This window comes from Mustela erminea, chromosome 5, assembly GCF_009829155.1.
Source record: "Mustela erminea isolate mMusErm1 chromosome 5, mMusErm1.Pri, whole genome shotgun sequence".
Classification (NCBI taxonomy): domain Eukaryota; kingdom Metazoa; phylum Chordata; class Mammalia; order Carnivora; family Mustelidae; genus Mustela; species Mustela erminea.
The window spans coordinates 43,948,534-43,970,082 of record NC_045618.1 but is presented as its reverse complement, the minus strand read 5'-3'; the positions used below and the strand labels follow the sequence as shown (position 1 = coordinate 43,970,082).

Sequence of the window (21,549 nt, the reverse complement as noted above, 5' to 3'; positions counted from 1 at the left end):
GGAGGAAAAAAAAAAATCTCTATCTATACATTTGGTCATTTCCCCCCACACTAAGCATGAAAGGAAGTAACTCAGGAAACAATGGATTTCCGCTACAACACATGGGCTGGGAATTCGCTGTACCAACAGGGAATTGAGGTCCCAAGACAGTTATTTCAAAGACCAAAATTATGTTACTGTTGGCAAAGAGGCAGAAACGCATTTTTTTCCCCTTCCCTGTGGTAGAAGTGCTTAATGGCTTCAAATTTAAACAAAGACCAAATATATACATTTCCTCACCCACCTGCTCCCACCCCCAGTGTTTAAAACAAAAATCAGGCATGCTTAGTCTTTTTAAAATTAGCTTATATGAGCTCTTCTGGTCTCGTTCACCCTTTTCTTACTCAGTTTCTGAAACACGTCTTTGAAGTGGCCCCTTCTCACTTCAACTGATCCCATGTCATTCTCAGTTCCCTGAGCCATTCACAACTGACCACTTATCACCTCAGTTCCCGGAAACCCAATCTGAAGCAGAGAAGCACCACCATCAACTGCAAAAATCAAAACGTCTCAGCCACAGTTAAACAGATATCTGAACGACAACATACATGGGAATCGATGAAACAGAACATCTTGGTAGAGAACTAAGTATTCATATGAAACAGACCAAGTACATGGAATCCTATCTGGAGAAGCGGAGGAGACTGGTTCATGAACAGCGTGGTTAGCTACGGAGGAGGGAAAAGTCTAGATCCCTACCTGTGGAAAAATAAACTCAAACAAACAAACAAACAAAACAGAATCAGATGAGTACTAGAAGAATATACCACTAATTCTGTAATATGAAGACAGAGGAGGCCCTTCTTTTATTTTTTTATTTTTATTTTTATTTTTTTTTAAGATTTTATTTATTCATTAGACAGACAGAGATCACAAGTAGGCAGAGAGGCAGGCAGAGAGAGAGAGGAGGAAGCAGGCCCCCTGCTGAGCAGAGAGCCTGATGCGGGGCTCGATCCCAGGACCCTGGGATCATGACCTGAGCATGAGGCAGAGGCTTAACCCACTGAGCCACACAGGTGCTCCCAGAGGAGGCCCTTCTAAACATGACATCAGGGGTGCCTGGCTGGCTCCAGGTAGAGCACACAATTCTTGATCTCTGCAGCCCACGATGGGTGTAGAGATTGCTTACAAATAAAATCTTTAAAAAATTAGTAAATACAGGGGTGCCTGGGTGGCTCAGTGGGTTGGGTCTCTGCCTTCAGCTCAAGTCATGATCTCAAAGTCCTGGGATCGAGCCCTACATCTGGCTCTCTGCTCAGCAGAGGGCCTGCTTCCCACCCCCTTCTCTCTGCCTGCCTCTCTGCCTACTTGTGATCTCTCTCTCTCTGTCAAATAATAAATAAAATCTTAAAAAAAAAAAAAAGAAAAAGTAAATACAAAAGAAACTGGACATCAAAAACTGAAACTACAAAGGACTGAAATATTTGGCTGGCCACCTTTTTAAAATATCCAATTTATGAAAAAAAATCTCAAATTTATGAATGACAAAATTAAGTTTAAAAAAAAGGGCAAAATAAGAAACTACATAGTTTTACCTATTTCAGTATTTTATCTAAAATATTTGGACAGCAGACGTACAAAGGTTGCTATCCTTATTAAGCAAAAAAAAAAAAAAAAATCAAGCAGTAATACTTCCCTTGAAATGGACATAGCCAATAAACTTTCCATGAAAAGAATTATAATAGCAATAAACATCTGTAAAGTTAATCAAGTACACTAACAATGAAAAAATACAATTTAGACAATTGAGGGGTTTTTTTAACCTGTCAGACTGATAAAAATGTCCGAGACTGACAATAGCAAACATTACAGACACAGCTCATCATATGGCCCACCACGTATATTATTTTGGCCATGTGTAAACTGACACATTCTTTGATCTAGCAATGCTACCTCTAAGAATTTGCTCAAAGCAAGTAATTGTATAAGCAGAATTGTATAAGATGGACATACATAGCATTATTAGTAATTATGAGGGGAAAGAAGTCAACGCCCTCTAGGTTCACAAGAGAGACACGTGAAATAAACGGTACAGACTCTGGAAACAATGATGGAGATCTGTATTTACTGATGGGAAAAGATATCCCTCCATATGACCAAAACAGATAAACGACCACGCGCACTAGGATTCCATTTGTATGTGCGTGTTCCCAGATGTCCAAAGACTTATCTAGAAGGATGTTTATCCAAATAGTTACAATTACCTCTGATTACTGGAATTTTAGAGGATTTTCACTTCTAAATACTGTTTGACTTTCTTAAAATGAGCACGATTTTTTCCAAAGAATACAATGGAGCTATATTTAAATACCACGCTCAACTGTCGGGTGTTTCGCTACATAGATTTCTACCTGCTTTCTGTCAGCTTTCCTCTCCACTTACTGACGTTTCTATCATAAATGTGCTTGTAATGAACATGGATTACAGTTCCCGTCTCCAGCTCCTGTTCGTTCCCCAGGGCCACTTGATCCTCGCATTTGCGTTCCTAAGACACACCTCTATCCATATTACCAAGGCTCCCCGCCTCCACCCTTTTAAGGTGAGCAGCTCCATTCGGGTGGTTACTCGTAACCCAACCAGTACCACAAAAATACAGCGCTGCTTCTTATTTTCCACCTTCTCAATCTTCCCATCCCATTTGCAAACAGAACAGTAAACCCTATAGTCACAAGAATGAAGATTTATCACACAAAATGTCATGGGATGTTTATGACCTCCAGCTGAAGACACTGAAGCAAGAGCCTCAAAGCCAGTACAACAAAGGCAAAACTGCTTCAAGAGACAGGTAGATTCATTCCCTGACTAAGAAGAGAACTGATGAAAAGACTATTTGAATAAGAATCAAAACAAATGGGACATACTTGTCCACATGGGCCGTTTCTATGGTTCAAATATTCTCCACTATAATGTTTTAACCACTTCACTGATTTATTTTTATTGGATTATGTTTATCTATGAAAAGCCTTTTTTTTTTTCTATTTAGACTACAAAAATACAGTAATGTTTTCCCATAAAGGGACCATTGTGTTCAATTTCTCTCCAGCAAACAAATTTATTCTTCTCGGTGCCCTATTTTTAAAGGTTGAAAAGTTCCATATAATGCATGAATCCTCTTAATACCATAATTATAAACCTGGTTAAAAAGCTATAATCCCTTGTAGACATACAAATCCCTTTACAGGTGTGTTGGATGTAAAGTACAAATCTAATTAATCCTTCTCCATCTCCTGGAGGCTCCCTCTCTCCCAAAAACAATGTCCCTAGAAAGTAGACAAAAGGACAAGAGCCACTATCCAATTTCAGAAATGAGTAATCACGAGACTAAACCAAGTATCTGTGTCTCCAGGGCATAACTCAGACAACTGCACAGGCCACCCAGTGCCGTCCACTGCCTCCTTCTTCTCACCCCTCCTCAGTCCAAAGGCCACTTTCTAAATGGATGGTTGGGGGCAGGGGAGTGGGAAGCCAGACAAGCCTGCCTCTGAGGCTGAGACACCTCTGAGTTTGAGACAACATACTGCATTTAGGGGAACACAGTGGTTAAATGTAGAGACTGATCCTGCCTGGATCTGTCATTTACTCGTCATTTGGCCTTGATGTGCCTTAACCTCTCTGTGCCTCAGTTTCCTTCTCTGTAATAATGCCCAGCATAAGAGCTCTCATGAGGATTCAAGAAGACAGACTCTTGGGGCACCTGTGTCTCCTGGGTGGCCCAGTGGGTTAAGCTTCTGCCTTCGGCTCAGGTCAGGGTTTCAGGGTCCTGGGATCGAGCCCCGCATCGGGCTCTCTGCTCGGTAGGAAGCCTGTTTCCCCCTCTCTCTCTGCCTGCCTCTCTGCCTACTTGTAATCTCTGTCTGTCAAATAAATAAATAAAATATTTTAAAGAAGAAGAAAAAGAAAGAGGAGGAGGACTCTCTAAAGCAATCAGCAATACTCAAGAAACAGACCTGATGGGAGCACTGATGGGAACAGCACAGGTCAGAAACTCACTATTTATTGCCTGATCAGAGTAAGGTCGCTGAAAGAATTCTGGAACAGAATACGAATCTACTTAGGACACTTACTCATTAAAAGTGCTTATTTTTAAGATGCATAAGACCCTTTCAATTAAAAAGAAACTTAAGGGGACCAGCAGCGGATAATTCAAGGACCTCTGCCTTACAATAGACTGCTCTGAACCATCATCTGGTAGATCATTTGGCAGCCCCATACATTGGACCTTTCCTGAATCTTCTTTTTTTTTTTTAGATTTTATTTATTTATTTGACAGTAGATGGAGAGGCAGGCAGAGAGAGAGAGAGAGAGGGAAGCAGGCTCCTTGCTGAGCAGAGAGCCCGATGTGGGACTCGATCCCAGGACCCTGAGATCATGGCCCGAGCCGAAGGCAGCGGCTTAAACCACTGAGCCACCCAGGCGCCCCTTTCCTGAATCTTCTGAGAGAGGCACAGGTAGATGTGACCAAGAGGCAGCAAAAGCTACTGACTCGTCACCAAGAGCAGGACATCATGACTGGACTTAAGTGATTCTGTATCCTGGACCACGTGCTACTTGCTCCAACAAGCTTCAACACACCTCTCAGAGTCCTTGGCTACTCATCACCAGACCAGAGATAGTAATACTTAGAGATTTCAGATGTAGAAGTGAAATAAGAATGTACAGGGGCGCCTGGGTGGCTCAGTCAATGAAGCGTCTGTGTCTGGCTCAGGCCAAAATCCCAGGGCCCGGGGATCAAGCCCCAAGTCAGGATTCTCAGCTCAGTGGGGAGTCTGCTTCTTCCTCCACCCTTCCCCCCTACCACTTGTGCTCTCTCTGTCAAATAAAATCTTTTTAAAAACCCGAGAATATATAAAGTTCTTAACTCAGTGCCTAGAGCAAACTGCCCCCCAAATGGTATATCCACTATTGATTACCATCTTACCAGCACTGAAGCAACAGAACGCATATTAAGTCATCTGAGAACGTACAAGATAATTTTTCACCGTGAGGGTTTTTTGGACCCTTGTTTTCCACATTCCACTCGGCAGAATCCACACAGGACTGTGGAGGCAAGGTGAAGGGGGATCTCAGGAGGCAGGAAGGTCTAGCCGTCAAAGGCCTGCGCAAGGCTTGCAGCAGAAATCTCACCATGTGGTACAGACCTGAAGCAGCGAAGAACATCTCCTTCCTAACATTTCATTCAAAGACAGGGTACAGTGGGGCACCTGGATGGCTCAGTTGGTTGAGTGTCTGGCTCTTGGTCTTGGCTCGGGTGGAGGGCTCAGGTCAAGATCTCGGGGTCCCAAGATCGAGCCCCATGTCAGGCTCCACGCTCAATGTATTGTCTGCTTGGGATTCTCTCTCCCTCTCCCTTCACCCTAACACCATCTACATGAGCCTAAAAATCCAGAGATGGGCCCATATGAACACATCTCAGATACATTTACTGTCCAGAGTTAACAAGGTGCTTTTATAACATTAACAGCAAGCAAAGCAGAAAAAAATCTAAATTTAATGGAAGATGACAAGGGTACACAGTTGACCCTTGAACAACATGGGTTTGAACCCTATGGGTCCACTTATATGTGCCTTTTTTGGGGGGGATACAGTTCAGTACAGTATGTGTATTTGCTCTTGTGATTTTCTTTTCTCTAGCTTACTTTACTATAAGAGGGCACAGCATATAATACATATAACATCAAGCTATGTGTGGACTGTTTATGTCAACAGTAGGCTGTATCAGTGGTTAAATTTGGGAGAAGTCAAAAGTCCCATGCAGGTTTTTGACTGGGGACAGGGGCGGCAACTTCAACCCCAGCGTCGTTTTGAAGTCAACTGTGCTACTTTGAGCTTGAAGTCAGCACTTAACATTGGACACATATTATTACTAATTCTTCAAACCAAAATTCTAGAAGCAAATAAACCAAGGAGCTCTTCAGGATCCCTAAAATATAGACAGGAAGAGGCAAAGAGTCAAGAGAAACTCTGAAAATAAAATTCTCCCCATGTCCTGCAACACCTACCACTTGCCAAGGATTTCTCCTGCTTTTTACCTGAAACCATGCGAAGTTTTCCAGTCTAAAGACACCTCAATGTTTATAGAGTCCAGCTCTGCTGTCAGAAGGCATCAGACTCTGAAGGGAAATGTCCAGTTCTGTTTTCATGGCCTCCTCCCTGCTGACTTTCCAGCTCAAGGCTGGGTGCTGGGGTCAAAAGAAACTCAACTTCTCTTTCTCTGTCAAGTAAACAAATAAAATCTTAAAACCAAACAAAACAAAACCTCAACATAATACAAGCTCAAAACATCAATATCCAAGGCCATCAGAGACGAGAAATGATAAGCTACCTTGCTTTATGCTGGGCAAAGAGAAAAGCTCCAGAAATCTCTTTGTATTCCTCTCAAAGCAGCATTCTAGCAAACTAGGAAGTCACGACTGTTACACAGAAAAAAGGATTCTCAGTATCAATGGGGGAAAGGCTGGTTTAAACAACACTAAACAGTTTCTCCAACGTAGAACATTTTGGACCCTTTAAAGTGCTAATATTGACTGTGAATGAGTAGCTCCAACCTTATTTGTACCCAGACTCCCTTACTCCTGGAGTCTATGTCCTGGGACAAGCACCTCACATGACAGTTAGGAAAAAGTTATAATTAGATTTTTATGCAAATGATGATTGAAGGCTTACTCAGCCCTACTACATTTACAATTGTACCAAGCACAATGCCCCCTAAAGGATCAGTTAATCATGCAAACAGCGTTACGGCAGAGCACGGGGAAACACGTGTTTACCACGAAGACTGGAGAGGTGCTAGGATTACACAAGTTGCCTCACTCCCTCTCTACACTCAACCCACATAGAAAAACTTGAGAAATGCCTTGAATTCCTTCTTGTTCTGTAATTCCCTGCTCCTCTCCTCTCACAAATGCACAGATACTTAGAATCACTCCAAATTAATAATAGGAGTAACTAGGATGTGCAGTTCATGGGAACAACAACTGCCTTTGGTGCAGCCCCTCAGCAGCGTGGGCCCAAAGGTGCCCCCCCAATACTGGACTATGCGATGGGAGCAGTAAGAGAGCTCATGTATCATTAACTCACCATTTTATCAACTAGCCGAAATATGTACTGTACAGGTTTCTCTATTTTAGACGGACTCTAAAATGCTCAAATTTCAGGGCGCCTGGGTGGCTCAGTGGGTTAAACCTCTGCCTTCAGCTCAGGTCATGATCCCAGGGTCCTGGGATCGGATCGAGCCCTGCATCAAGCTCTCTGCTCAGCAGGGAGCCTGCATCCACCCTCTCTCTCTACCTGCCTCTCTGCCTACTTGTGATCTCTGTCTGTCAAGTAAATAAATAAAATCTTAAAAAAATAAAAAATAAAAATAAAATGCTCAAATTTCCGATTTCTTTTTCTCAAAATGTTATATTTTCCCTCATTTCATTTCTACCATCATCTCCTGCACCCCCCTCAAAAACTATGTTTTTCCTTATGGCTTTTGGGTCAGAAGGAAAATTTTTGTCTCTAGACTACTGTATTCAGTATATGGTTACAGCCAATTGTTCTCAATAAAAGCCCAATTAACTACCATTCAAATGACTAGGAATTCCAATTAATCAGAGCTATGAAGAGAGTCTCCTTTGGGGAAAGGAAGAACAAACACATTTATCTTTCAGAAGTCTGCAATCATACACCAAAAAGCTTTTATCACCAATTTGCTGAAAAAAAGCAACTGAGCAGGGAGTACAGATATCAAGAAATATCCTATGTTATTAATTTCAAGGCTCTGAACATAATATTTACAAGACGCTACAACACCTTCAAATGAACAAATAAGAAGTTCAACATTTTTCCAAACTCAATTCACTATGACAAAATCAGTCAAAAGCATTTTAGAAAAATTTCTAACAACTGTGTTTTTTCCTTTAAGGACGAGGGAAGGAAAGAACAGGGCAATTCTGCTCTAGTTCCTCCTTGGTCACCCCAAAACTCAAGTTCATGAGACTATTCCCAGCTCACATGTCTGCTACAGAGCCCATGGCCAGGGTGTTCCTATGGGTAGCTCCCAATCTTAGCTGGGCTGTGTTCCCACCTATTAATGGCAGTCCTGCATACTCCCTGCATGCCAGCTCTCCCCCAGCCCCAGACTACACCAGCTGGGACAAGCATTCGAGTTGTGTCCTCAGCTCCCAGGTTGCAGGAACCTTGAGGACTCACTTCTTCACTTCCCACCTTACTTGTGCTGAAACTCAGAACCTGAAACTCGAACCCTTCACCCTCTGAACTGCTTCCCCTGAGGTGGCCTTTGGCCTCCAGTCTCTCATGCCTAAAATGTGCTCCCCACACCACTCTTCACCTGCCTTCCCATCAAGTTCTACCTAGTCTGGGGGGAATTCATCAACCACAGCTCTCCTCTGTGCTTAACCATGTCACATTGAAATCATCTAGTTAGATGTGATCACTAGATTGTGAGTTCTTGGAAGCAGGGGCTGTGGCTTCCCCCAAAGTCCTAGCCTCGGCTAGAGCACAGTTCCTAACACATCAAGGACTCATATATCAAAAATACCTTGTATGAGGGGTGCCTGGGTGGCTCAGTGGGTTAAGCCTCTGCCTTCGGCTCAGGTCATGATCTCAGGGTCCTGGGACTGAGCCCCACAACAGGCTCTCTGCTCAGCAGGGATATATATATATATCTTGTATGATTAGTAACTCATATATATATATATATATATGATTATGTATGATTGTATGATGTATGATTATATGATTATATGATTGTATGATTAGTAACTCCATTTCACCCAGTAACTCCAAGACACTGGATTGGGGGGGAGCTTTAAAAGGCTGGGGTACAGCTACACAGTCAGGCTGGCGTCAGGTGTCAGAGCGTGTGTGTGTCTGGGTATGTGTGAGTGTGCATACATGTACAGAAGAGAAGGGGCTGCCTTATTCTGTGATCACGCTCCACCCCTATACCTCTAAGTCAAGGTCCCAGTTAAAGCCCCTTTCCCTTTTTTAATCCAGGGATTGGCTGAAGACTCACTCTTCCGCCACAAACCTTTAGGAAGTTTCTCTCCTGTTTGGCTTAGTGTCAATTAGGGAACTACACTATTTAGTATTTATTCCCTCTTTCCTATCCCACAAGCAAACAAAAGTTTTAGGAGCTTCAGTGATTAGAGAACAGCACCAAAAAATAACCCTCTACAAGCTATGATCCTATCCCCCCACCCCTAAAGCAAACCTGTCTTCTCAGTCACTCCAGCTTGACTCTGTGGGCGAGCACGAAGCCATGCCGAGTACTAACAGTGGAACTGGACGTACGAGAAGAGGCAAATACCACCATCGACTCTCCGAGCATGTCTTAGAAAGGTGGGGCAAAAAGCTGTGGTGAAGATACCACGAAGGGACAACCGTACAGTGTCACATTACTGGCCCTCAAAGGAAATGAACAGTCAAGCCTGGACTTGTCAAGAGGACTTGGAGGAATCTTAAATGTCTGTTACTAGATGGAAAGCTGACGTGAAAAGGCTACATACTATAGGACTCCAACCATAGAACAATCCAGAAAAGGTACAACTATGGAGACAATCAAAGACCAATGGTGGCCAGCGACTGGGGAGAGGGAGGCATGAAGAGATGGAGCAGAGTTTTTAGGGCCGTGAACCCGCTCTGTATGATACTGTAATAGTGGATACACGTCATTGTACATTCGTCAGCGCTCACGGAATGTACACCACGGGTGATGGGCAACAGTGAACCCGACCGTGAAGTATGGGCTTTGGGTGATTCTGATGTGTCCACACGGGTTCATTGATTCTAGCAAACGGACCCTTTGGTAAGGGATGCTGGTAGCTGGGGAGGCTGTGTGTGTGTGTGGAGAGCGGGCATATGCAAACTCTGCACACTTTCTGCTCCATTTGCTGCAAACCTAAAAGTGCTCTAAAAAAAAAAATCCATGAAAAAAATTAAATTTAAAAATTTTTTTTTTTTTTTTTTTTAAAAAGCAAGAAAGGAAGGTGAGGTGTTGGCTCTCCGTGTGCCTCCAGTGGCACCAAAGCCAGGGAAATCCCTCCAGGGGCCTCACCCCTGTAGGGAGGAGCCCAGGGACAGATCAAGGGTGAGACAAGGGGGGCTGGGCATCAGAAACAGTGATGAAAAATCAGGAGCCGCCCCTATGTGACCTGTCGGTATCTGAGTAGTGAGGTTGAGCAGCGGCTACCCAGGAGCATTCTAACCTGCCAGAACGGACCCGAAGCAGTTGTAACCTCCCTACTTTTAGTCCCACTGCCACCTCGGCCTATAATTTGAGGGCTATTCCCCCATACCAGCACCTTAAGAACAGCTTCTAGAGTGTAACAACTCAGCTAAAGGACACGAAGAGAAAATGTAACTTCCTCAAATGGGAAGCCATCTGGCTTTCCTCAGCAGTGGAAAACTCATCAACTGGAATTGAATATCACAAGGCTGCAGCCAGCAGAAGGAACGGTCAACCTCTTTAGGGGACGTGCTGAGCACCCATGAACCCGCAGAAGGGCTCATTCCTCCAGTCCCCCAAGCATGGCTTTCTGGGTGCCGTGAGCCCACATAGGACAACATAAAAGCAATGCAGGAATCAAGGTGCACTGTGAAATTTCATCAGCCTCTGGGCAATGTAAAATAAGGACTGCAAACAAGAGCATCAGGTCATTTGGGAGGGATGGTCTGGCTCATCAAGTACAAAGTAGCTACTCAGGTTCACACAAAGTGAAAGTCAGGGACACTTACTTTTTCTAAGTAAAAACCTATCACCACTTGGCTCTGATTAGGAGCTATTGTATCCCTCAAACTTCATCTTTCAAAAGCATTTTTGCTGCCCAAACAGCTCTTAGTATGTGCACTTGGGTGTTCATAAATTGCCACCTGATATATTTTTCAATAAATTAAGTCCCTCTTATCTTTCCTCAACTGGCCAATGACTCCTCACCTATTAGTAGGTTCCCCCTACCCTTGCTGTTCTCTCAATCTTGCAGATTTCTCTGTGTAATCTGGCAATTCATTGTATCATGTTGCATTCATTCTAATACAGGTTCTACAGGGTTCTAGGACTATGACAGGTAAGATACACTCCCATGCTCAGTGCAGAGCCCGGTGCTGGGTTGCCCAGGGCCAGGGGGACCCTGGTTCCATTATATTCCTGCGGACTCAACATGGGCAGTGTGGGTCCTCTGAGCCTCACCTCACCCCGGTGCAAAAGGCAGAGAAGAGTACATCCCTCACAAGCCAACTCAAGGGCTGCAGAAGCATAAAGCCGGGGCAAACATGCCTGTAACAAATACCAACTTTCTTCTTCCCATGTGTGACCTTCTGGCTCTGTAATTTGGCTTAAAATCTGTAATAGCAAGAAAGAAGACTCACAGGGGGCTTGGCTGTCTCAGTCGGTGGGGCACGCAACTGTTGACCTCAGGGTTGTAAGTTCAAGCCCCACCACGGGTGTAGAGATTACTTAAAAATAAAATCACTAAAACAAAAGAAAACAAGGACCCACAGCTTTCCTTTCAGGGCATTTTTGCCACTGGGAATTATAATATGTTTTAAAATAATGGCTTCAAATTAAGTACAGTTATTTCTCAGCAATGGAGTTTCAGATCTTTTCTTTACAACATCAAACACCATATAAATACTAAAGAGTTCCTGCTAGAAAGCTCAAACACCCATGAAATAAAGGGAGTATTTTAATGAACCCCTAAGTCGACATCCCTCTGATTCCATGGTTCCCAACTCACGGGCAGTCATTTCACCCAGAGCCTCTGCCCTCTCTGTGCTAATCATCCTCCCTGGCCATTCATTTGAGGCAAATTCCAAATACCATAGCATTCCATCCTCACAGTTTTATAAAACTGGTATTTTTCATGAGAAAATGAATAAAGTTGTCACTTCAAAAAAATTTATCAAGTTAAGCCTATCCAAGTTGCAGCCATCCCGTTCCCTGCTGCACACAGCAAGACAGATGACCTAACAGGGACTCAGCAGGCCTAAGGTAGGACTCCTGGCAGCGGAGGAGCTGGCTGGCTGAGTGTGGGCGGGACAGCCCGCATCACACACACCCCCGCCCCCACCCCCGGCTCTCTACTCAGAGAGCCCTCCTCCGGAGGAGGAAACTCAGGATGTGAGGTCTCTGAGGCTTCCATGTCATCTGCTGGGGCATCACTAGGACTTTTGACTTTTGTAATGACTCTGTCATTTCCAGCAATGGCTTCACTAACCAGAGTAACTTAGCCTCTATTTGCTCTTTGTGAAAAAGAACAAATACATATTCTAGTATCGAAGTCTCCTCTAGAAGCAAGTTTCTTCAATAGGATGCTTATATTTAAAGAACAAAAAAAGAATGGGGCACCTGGGCGGCTCAGTGGGTTAAAGCCTCTGCCTTTGGCTTGGGTCTGATCTCAGGGTCCTGGGATCAAGCCCCACATCGGGCTCTCTGCTCAGCAGGGAGCCTGCTTCCTCCTCTCTCTCTCTCTCTCTGCCTGCCTCTCTGCCTACTTGTGATCTGTCTGTCAAAAAAATCTTTAAAAAAAAATAAATAAAATAATAAAAAACAAAAACAAACAAAAAACCAAAGACCTTTCCAATCTTTTTCTTCCTCAATCTCCTGAAATTTAAAAAAAAGTATGTACATATATGCAGAGTAGAATCCTGCTGGAGTCTCTAGTCTCTATCCTTACGGAATCAGTAAAAGCAATTCTCCTGCTTCCTCCCTGCCCTGTGATGAGATGACCAGTCTCCCCACAGAACTGAGCTATTAAAAAACACTAATGCAGGTGGCCAGAGGCCTTTGGGGAAGGAGGACTCCCTAGAGGGTACACTGTGGTACCCTCTAAGGTAACTGAAATCATTAAAAAATTATTTTGGACCAACTCATAATTCAAATACAAACTACTCAGGGCATTGTGTAAGCCGCGTAGCTCACAGTGGACTTTGATTCTCCGGATCTGTATTACCCCACATGAGGCTAGCCACAGAGCTGGGGAGCACTGAACGTGCACATTCTCTGTACCAACGTGTGCAGGGACAGGAAGTCCAGAGAGCTGGAAGACTTACAAAGTCTTACGAAGACTTTACTCCTTACAAAGAATAAAACACTTCATTAATAATTTTTATGTCGTTTGAAATATGAACATTTTGATGTACTGGGTTAATCAAAATAATTAAATTAATAATTAAATAAATAAAATTTATTTAATTTCACCTTTTTAAAATGTGGCTATTAGAAAATCTAAAATTTGGGAGTCCCTGGGAGGCTCAGTGGGTTAAACGTCTGCGTTCGGTTCAGGTCATGATTTCAGGGTCCTGGAATCGAGCCCCGCATCGGGCTCCCTGCTCAGCAGGAGGCCTGCTTCTCCCTCTCCCTCTGCTGCTCCCCCTACTTGTGTTCATTCTCTCTCTCTCTCTTCTAATTCCTTTTCATAATGGCATAAATATGTTTCAGGTTAACCCAGCCTCACTAGTGTTATTTGAACATCATCCCAAAGCTAAAGTTAATTCACTTGGACTTGTTTTTAATTATCTTGTATACTCCCCCTAATGATTCCTGACAATTCCCATTAAGACTTGAATATTTAAGTGTTCCAGTAAGACCATTACAGCTACCCTGAGCATAAAATACCACGTAATCATCAGATAGACCCCTTCAGAATGAGAATCAAAACATTTAAATGCCATGCTATTTAAAAAGCAATTCCCAGTCCATATTTTTAATCTTACAATCAGAATATGATAACATTTCTTCTAACTATCATGACCTTGGGTATTAGAATTACACTCTATGCAGCTGAGAAAATATACAGACCCATATTTCTACTCTAAGACAAGGGAAGGCTGGGCATTCAACATAAACCAGGAGGAGAGCCACTCACCTGCCTTCTACTGGTTTCCAGTGAATGAAAGCATGAACATCTGATTTAACCAAGTATTGAACACTGATTTTTAAGTTTTATTTATTTTAAAGAGAGAGAGTGTGCACAAATGAGCAGGAGGGGCAGAGGGAGAGGAAGAGAGAATCCCAAACAGACTCCACACTAAATGTTCAACCCAACGTGGGGCTCAATCCCAGGACCCCGAGATCACAACCTGAGTGGAAACCAAGAACTGGCCACTTAACTAACTGGGCTACCTAGGTGCTCCTGAGTTTTGTTTTGTTTTAAAGGGAAGTCAGACACTATGCCTGACCTCTTGAAGGTCAGTCGACTTTAGGGTGCTTCCCAGTTATGTTTTCCTAATCATCAGCAGGGATCAGAGTAAGTTGGGCCTTTTCTGTTTTTCCCATGACTCCAAGGAAATAGAGGAACTAAGTAAAACCTCCATTATCTAGCCCAACGGCACTCAAAAGGTGGTCTGCCCACCATCGGTGTGTGACTGGTGTGCAGTAAGTACAGAAACAGAGAGTAAACATGTGGAAGCTATTATAGCAATTCAACAATTTACACTGGCTAAATGTGATTTTAAAATGCTTATATTTTGTATTTTTTTCAAATATTTTATTTTTATTGCATTTTACGGAAGTAAGCCAGCCCAAAACAAATTATAAATTGAATAACTGACCCTTCATTTCGGAAACACTAAACCCAACTCACCAGAATCTCCAATTTTCTGGTCACCTCAGTCTACACGGTTAAGATCTGGGGGCAGAAGGAAGCACAGGCGGAAAGGGAGCTGGGACTCTGTTTTTAGGGAAGAGAAACTACCGCTCAGGAGAGGGTGAGTCCAACAGAACAACTTGTGAGACCTAGCTCGGATGAGGGTCTGTATCACAGTCCTATTTGCGCATCTACAATGACAACGCCCTTCTTCTTCAGTTACAGAATGCCACGGATGAGAAGCCACATGGTGCTGCTATAATCCCGTGGTGATGGGTCCCAGTTTCAGAAATACCCAATTATATACAAATTCAAGTTCATATGGGGAATGATTACACCTCAACGAAGCACAAATGTCAAGTGTTCTTTCCCCACGGGTGGAAATTCAAGTGTTTTTTAAAAGCCAAGTGGAGATTAAAAGCTAAGAACTCGTAGGCAAGGAGCTGATCCCTAAGCACCAAGCAAGTACAGAGTGTTCTGATCAACGGGAGAATGGACAGGCAGCCCCTGAAGAAGGCACAACGGAGCCGGGAAGACAGATGGTTCCCGAAGCTATCAGGACATCCAGCAGCCGAAGTGTGGAATGACTCTCAGACTGGCAGACACTTCAGTTACATTTGGTCTCCGCACTCGCTCCTTAGCCCTGGCTCAGCCAATGGAGGGGCTCCTAGCAAGGCTGCGTCCCTCTGGCAGCTGGGACCCAAGGCTGAGGACCCGAGCAGGGAGCCAGGCAGCTCTGCTCCCTCCCCAGGGCCGGCAGCCATCTAGGAGCCTGTGCAGCCACTTCCCCTCCAAGCCTCAGTGTCCTCATCTGTACAGAGAGTTAATAAGCAATACCCCTAAGGGTGAAGGGAGAGTTGGTTTTGTTGTTCAAAGATTCAGGAATTCCAGAAAGCTGTAGACTGAAGGAAAGAAGCCACAGCCCAGAAGAGGAGGGGGATTGCTGGGGCAAGGGAACCTTATGAGAGATGGGAAGGGGGAAGACACTTCCAACCCGGAGCACTTCCCCAAGCCTGGACATTGGCCGTGACAGAGGAGGGAAGCCTGACATGTGGCACCTCGGGGACCTGTGTTTTCCATGAGAGATGGGAGGAGCATGTGCTCTGAAAAGGGGGTACTGAGGAGGGGATAGTGTAAAGGGACTTAAACCAAGGTGCATACTGCCCAGAAGGACCCAGGCATGCACGGACCAGAGGCCCCTAAAAGGACACCCCATGGGAAGAGGGGGTGGTCATAATATGTACGTCCCTGATGGGTCCCCAGAAGTGGGCATGAGGCCTTTGTTCACCAGGGCTCAGGGCAAGGGCGTCAGGGAGCTCGAGTCCCGCAGAAAAGACCTACTGGAAGGTGGAAGTGAAAGCGGGGAGCCTTAACCGCGTGGGAGTTCCAATACGGAGGTTTCAGTGAGGTCAAAGAGCAGGCAAAGGACATGCGCGTATGGTGCCATCAGGGCGAGCAGATAATGCCAAGGGGCACAATTTCTGGACAAACCACACCTCACTCAGGGTGGGGCTGTGACAACTGGAAGGTAAGGTGGTAACAGAGGGCCAGTCAGGAGCCCGTTCCGGAGCTGGGATGTTCACGGGTTCATGGGCAGGGGCGCTGCAGCCTGGACGTGGGGAGACATATGGGCTCAGCTGGAGGATTCTATCCCATGGGCATGATCTTGCCCTTGAGTACTTGCACGAAACTCTGCTGTCCCAGAGAGCACAGTGGTTCAGCACCGAGGCTTGGAGCTCTGTGCATCCACACAGTGGGGCCCAGCGTTGCCCCTCAGAGCATGAAGCTTTCCAGCACTCTAGAAGGAGGCATCAAAGACGGACACCCCACCCCACCCCCGGCTTAACTGGCCTGACACCCTTCCCCAGGGAAGCCCTGTGAACCTCAGCCAAAGGGTTGGTGTGCACTTGTGGGCTATGTAAGCAAGAGTAGAAAAATGGCTGATGTGCGGTGGAATCTTGTACAGAATAAATAACGGCTTTGAGGGAAAAAAGAGAGAGTGAGAGAGACTGGGGAGGGCCCAGAGCAGCTTCCTGAAGAAGCCAGAGCTGGCCAGAGAGACGCCCACAGCTGAGGAGCAGCCACCAGGCCAGGACAGAAAGGCACAGAAGGAGTGGATGGCAGAAGGAGTGGTCAGGAGGGCAGCTGTGTGGTGGCAGCAGGGAGTCAGGTGGCCCACAGGGCAGGAAAGGATGGGGCCAGGAAAGGCGGCTGGAACAAAAGTACTGGGAAGCAGCTTTTGGGCACAGTTTGGTCACTGACAGAACACACAGTGAGCAGACACTACTTCTCATGTATTTGGAGACCTCTGGCTTGTACCACATATTCTGGCATGAAAAGTCTGGCAGAGAGGGGGGTAAAAAGGTTTCATTTAGGAGGGGGTGCTGTCAGCAGCCCACCTAAGGGCACATATGTGGGGAGAAGCCTCCAGACAACAGAAAGCCCCTGCCAACTGAGTATTTCTTTTTTTTTTTTTTTTTTAAGATTTTATTTATTTGACAGAGAGAGATCACAAGCAGGTAGAGAGAGAGAGGGAGAGATCACAAGCAGGTAGAGAGAGAGCAGAGAGCCCGATATGGGACTCGATCCCAGGACCCCGAGATCATGACCCGAGCCAAAGGCAGAGGCTTAACCCACTGAGCCACCCAGGTGCCCCCTAAGTATTTCTTTTGAGACAAAGGCTGTGCATCGTGTCAAGCCCAAGAACCCAGAAGGAGGAACCTAACTTACAGAACTAGAAGGAAAAGAAGTACCTGTTATGTTCCTACCAAGTGCCAGGCAAGAGCTACAGCATCCCCACACCTCAAAGCATGGGACACAAAGAGAATGAAGGGCAGCCCAGTCCCTGTCCTGCCCTGGGATGTTGTGATTCAAAAAAGAGGGGGAAAAGTGGACTGTAAGAGACCCGAGCAACTTTTCCACCAAACAGAAGAGACATTTACTATTAAGGAATTTTTGGTTTAAAACTGGTTCGTGTATTTTTCTTAAAGATTTTATTTATTTTTTTGACAGAGAGACACAGCGACAGAGGGAACACAAGCAGGGGGAGTGGGAGAGGGAGAAGCAGGCTTCCTGCTGAGTAGGAAGCCCAATGCGGGGCTTGATCCCAGGACCCCAGGATCATGACCTGAGCCAAAGGCAGACACTTAATGACTGAGCCACCCAGGCGCCCCTGGTTCATGCATTTTTAGGGGTAATAATTACTCTTCCAAAAAGAACCTCCACTTTTAGAGTTGCATACAGAAACACATACACATGTACACACACAGTCGAAATGCTAGGTGGAGGGTTTACTTCAAAACAACTGAGAGGAGCAGGACGGATTACAGACAAAGCCAAATCGATCATGTGTTAACCGCGGGAGCTGGGTGACAGGTACCTGGAGGCTCACACTGCTCTTCTTACTTCTGCGGGTGTCCGCCCTTTCCAATTAAAAAAACAAATTGAAGGCGACACGGGAAGGTATAGTACATTGTGTTTCACCTAATTGTGTTAGGACAATGACATTTCTGCAACAAACTCTGAAGTGTGAAGGAAGGTGCTTTGGGCTTTAAAGGCAGTTTCTGCAACAGTTCCATTGGGAAGGAGCAGTTCGAGTTTTCTAAAGAAGCAAGACTTGGTGGTGTGCATACATGCAATCACGCCTGAGAAGGTCCAGAGGACTACACCTGCTCCAATAGTGTGTCACCCTGACATCAAAATTTGGCACTTTCCCCTCTGATGACATGAAGTAAGGCTGACTGACTCACAGGCATGAGGGGCAAGAGACTCTTGTCACGCTTTGTTGCCCAGTTGAGGAATCAAGCAATGCCAAGGTGAAATGTCAGGCCCATCTCTGGAGCACTATCACTGTGACTGGCATCCCCATTTTAAAACCACAAGAAAGATGGCAAAAATCCAGGGGGAAGAAAAATAGGTAATACCTGCTCTAAAAGTTAATAGCCCATAATGGTGATTTGATAATCACCAACAGCCCTCAGTTAGTAACAGTCAACCGGCCCAGCCACCACCCCTCCGTACAGACACACACCCTTCCATCACCAAACTCAAAACATCTTACGCTACCATTTCCAGAAGAATGGTCTTAAGCCAGTGGTTCTCAGCCATGGGCAACTGGCCCTCAGGAAATGCTGGCATTGTTTGGGAAAAGTGTTTGGTTGTCACAACGGCTGGCATCTGATGGTTAGAGACCAAGGCCATTGTTCGATATGCTGCAACATGCAGAAGAGTCCGACAGGACAAAAAATGATCTCAACTAAAAAAAGGTCAGTAAGCTCAAGTTGAGAAGTCCTGGCTTAAGCAAGTAGAATTAAGTGTTAAAGGAATTTCCAAATTGGTTCAGAGAGGCAGGGAGGGGGAGAAAGAGACAGGGAGACAAACAGAGATAAGGAAAGAAAAAGATAAAGAACTGACACGGTCTTTTACAAATCTTTTATATATTTCTATCAGTATTCTTTAACCAGACGTGATATTTGATGCCACATTCTCTAGTGTAACTCTCTTTTGTCCACTAACACGAGGAGCCAAACACTTGAGAGGCTACAATTGCCAAGACCAATATTTGCTTTTTTCCAACGGCCATGTTTACCCAAGATTATTCTGCTCTTGGTGAACTAGAAACCAACTGGCTGTTGACACACTTGGAAGAGGGCCAAGGAATAGTCTGGCACCCTTCCCCATGGGAGGCGAAGGAGAAGTGTGGTCCAAGAAGATCTGTAAAAACCACCTAAGGTTTTGGATGGAAACCACTTTGAAATCACTTTGCAAATAAGCTCCTATCAACAGGGGAGTCCTGTTAACATTTTCAATAGCACTGAAGTCTTGAGAAGAGTAAAGAAAAGGGGGAAACCACAGGAAGAAGGAAGTTCGGGAAGAAGGAAGAAAGAGAACAATTAATCCCCAGAGAATTTAACAGAGCTTGGACTTGAAGAAAGCAGAAAGGAAAAGCCACTCACACGTGATTACTGTTCCGTCAAGTGTAGCTCTAAAGCCAGGAGGGATGCTCTTTAGCTCGTTTGTTAGCTCTGAAATATAACTCACAGCTGACCCCCACAATGATCAATAATAGCTTCTTATTTGAACTCTACTGTTTGCATTCACCTGTGTGGTGTGTTTACATAAGGAATTCGGGCAACAGAAATTCAGCTGCACCTAACCTCACACTCACCAGATTTCTCATGTGCCACAGAGTTCTGTAGTTGACAGCCACTGCCCTTGACCACAAAAAATGAACTATAGCTGCAGAACTATCGTGAATTTCACCTGCTTACATAAGCAGCAAGGATTTCTGGCTTAAGACTGTGCCAACCTTGCCTAGGAATTCCAGATGCTACCCCTTCGGGAAAGTGTGGGCACTACAGTGTGCCCGAGATGGCAATCTTAATGTCCTAGCAATCCTGGGTGCCAAATTCTTGGGCTTATGTTCCTGCTTCTAGAGGAAACTTTCTCAATCTTTTGGCCTCTCCTAGAAAGGAGTTGAGGCTTTAGACCCAGAAAGGTCAGGCCAGAGAGGCCCAGCCCCAAGTGTCCATGACTTTGGGGTACAGAGGACAATGTTACAGCAGACTCTTTGGTCCTCCCGTAAGGACAGAGACCCAACCTGTAGCCTGTAATGGTTGAATAGTGGCCTCCGAAAAAGATATGGCCATGCCATGATCCCTGAAGCCTGTGACTGTGACCACATTTGGGGGAAGTTCTAGATTTACATATTGGTATTGAGAAGTGATCATCCTAGATTACACGAGTAGGTCCTAAATCCGATGGGAAGTGCCCTCCTGAAGGCCAAAAGAGAACACAAGGAGAAGGGGAGCCCATGTGAATCTCCTCCCCAGGATTTTTATCAAAGCAGGAATATTAACACATTCAAGAAAGGAGACTAGACGTCAACACCACCCCCAGACTCTGACAAAAAAAAAAAATCAGCGATCCTTCAAAGAGTCCGTTCATCTTTCCTAAAAATCACGTATTCTTCCCCAAGAGGCCTACATGCTCCTCCCTTTCCCTATTTACCACGTTTAGGCCTGAATTCTCAATCACCTCTCCCAATTATTCATTTTTACCCTATGTGTATCTCTCCCAAGTCCATGAGGTATACAGGTTAACAAACTGGTTTTTCTCTTTTTAGTCTTTTATTATAAGGGGTCTCAGCTAACAACTCACAAAGGCAGAGGAAAGAGTCCCCCCTGGCTCACCTAAGTCACCCAGCTTGGGGTAATGTGTTAAGGCAGCTGTAGGAAACTACCGCCTGGTCTAATTCCAGGCTTGTCCAACCCCAGCATCTCAGAACGGCCCAGTCTAGGACACCTAGGACAAGGACATCCTCCTTCCCACGGTCCCTAAAGAGCCGAGTGAAATGGACTTGAGGACAGGTGTTCAGCCTGGAGGGTCAAGGGTCTTTTCCAGAGAACTAGCTCTGGAGCATAGTATAGAGAGAGTGTTCGTGTCTGGCACGGAGCAGAACCCCACCCGAAGAAACAACGTTTCCACAGGGGTCTGTGAGAACCATCCCAACACCTCGGGGGCCCTCTGATAAGAGACTGTCATCATGAACCACCTCTGCTGCCGTTTACTAAGGATCTCCCAAGGGCTGCACACTAGATGCTTTCAACAACATTAAAAGAGAACTACTTAGAGTTTTGATTTCGTTATTCTCTGCATTTTCTTTAAATTGTCCCCTCTTTACATATATAGGCCTGAAAACACTTGCTTAATGTAGCACCTAAGAAGAAAAAGGCTTGGTTGGCTTGACTCCTAAGGAAACTGAGGCACAGAGTGGCTTGGGTAGTCTCCCCCAAGTCACCTGGCCAGTTAGTGGAAGAACCAATACCGTAACTGCAAGCCAACTCTGCGGCCCCCCTACACCCTGTGAAGTCTGTCCCTTCCCCTTCCAACACCCAGCCCTACCAGGCCTGCCCCAGCTCCG

The 21,549-nt window shown here is 45.1% G+C and overlaps 1 protein-coding gene across 6 annotated transcripts in view; it reads right to left on the bottom strand.

Annotated features, from left to right (window-relative positions):
* TLN2 (talin 2) overlaps window positions 1-21,549 on the bottom strand; it is a 421,428-nt gene that overhangs the window by 252,136 nt on the left and 147,743 nt on the right. The gene's annotated exons all lie outside the window — the stretch shown is intronic.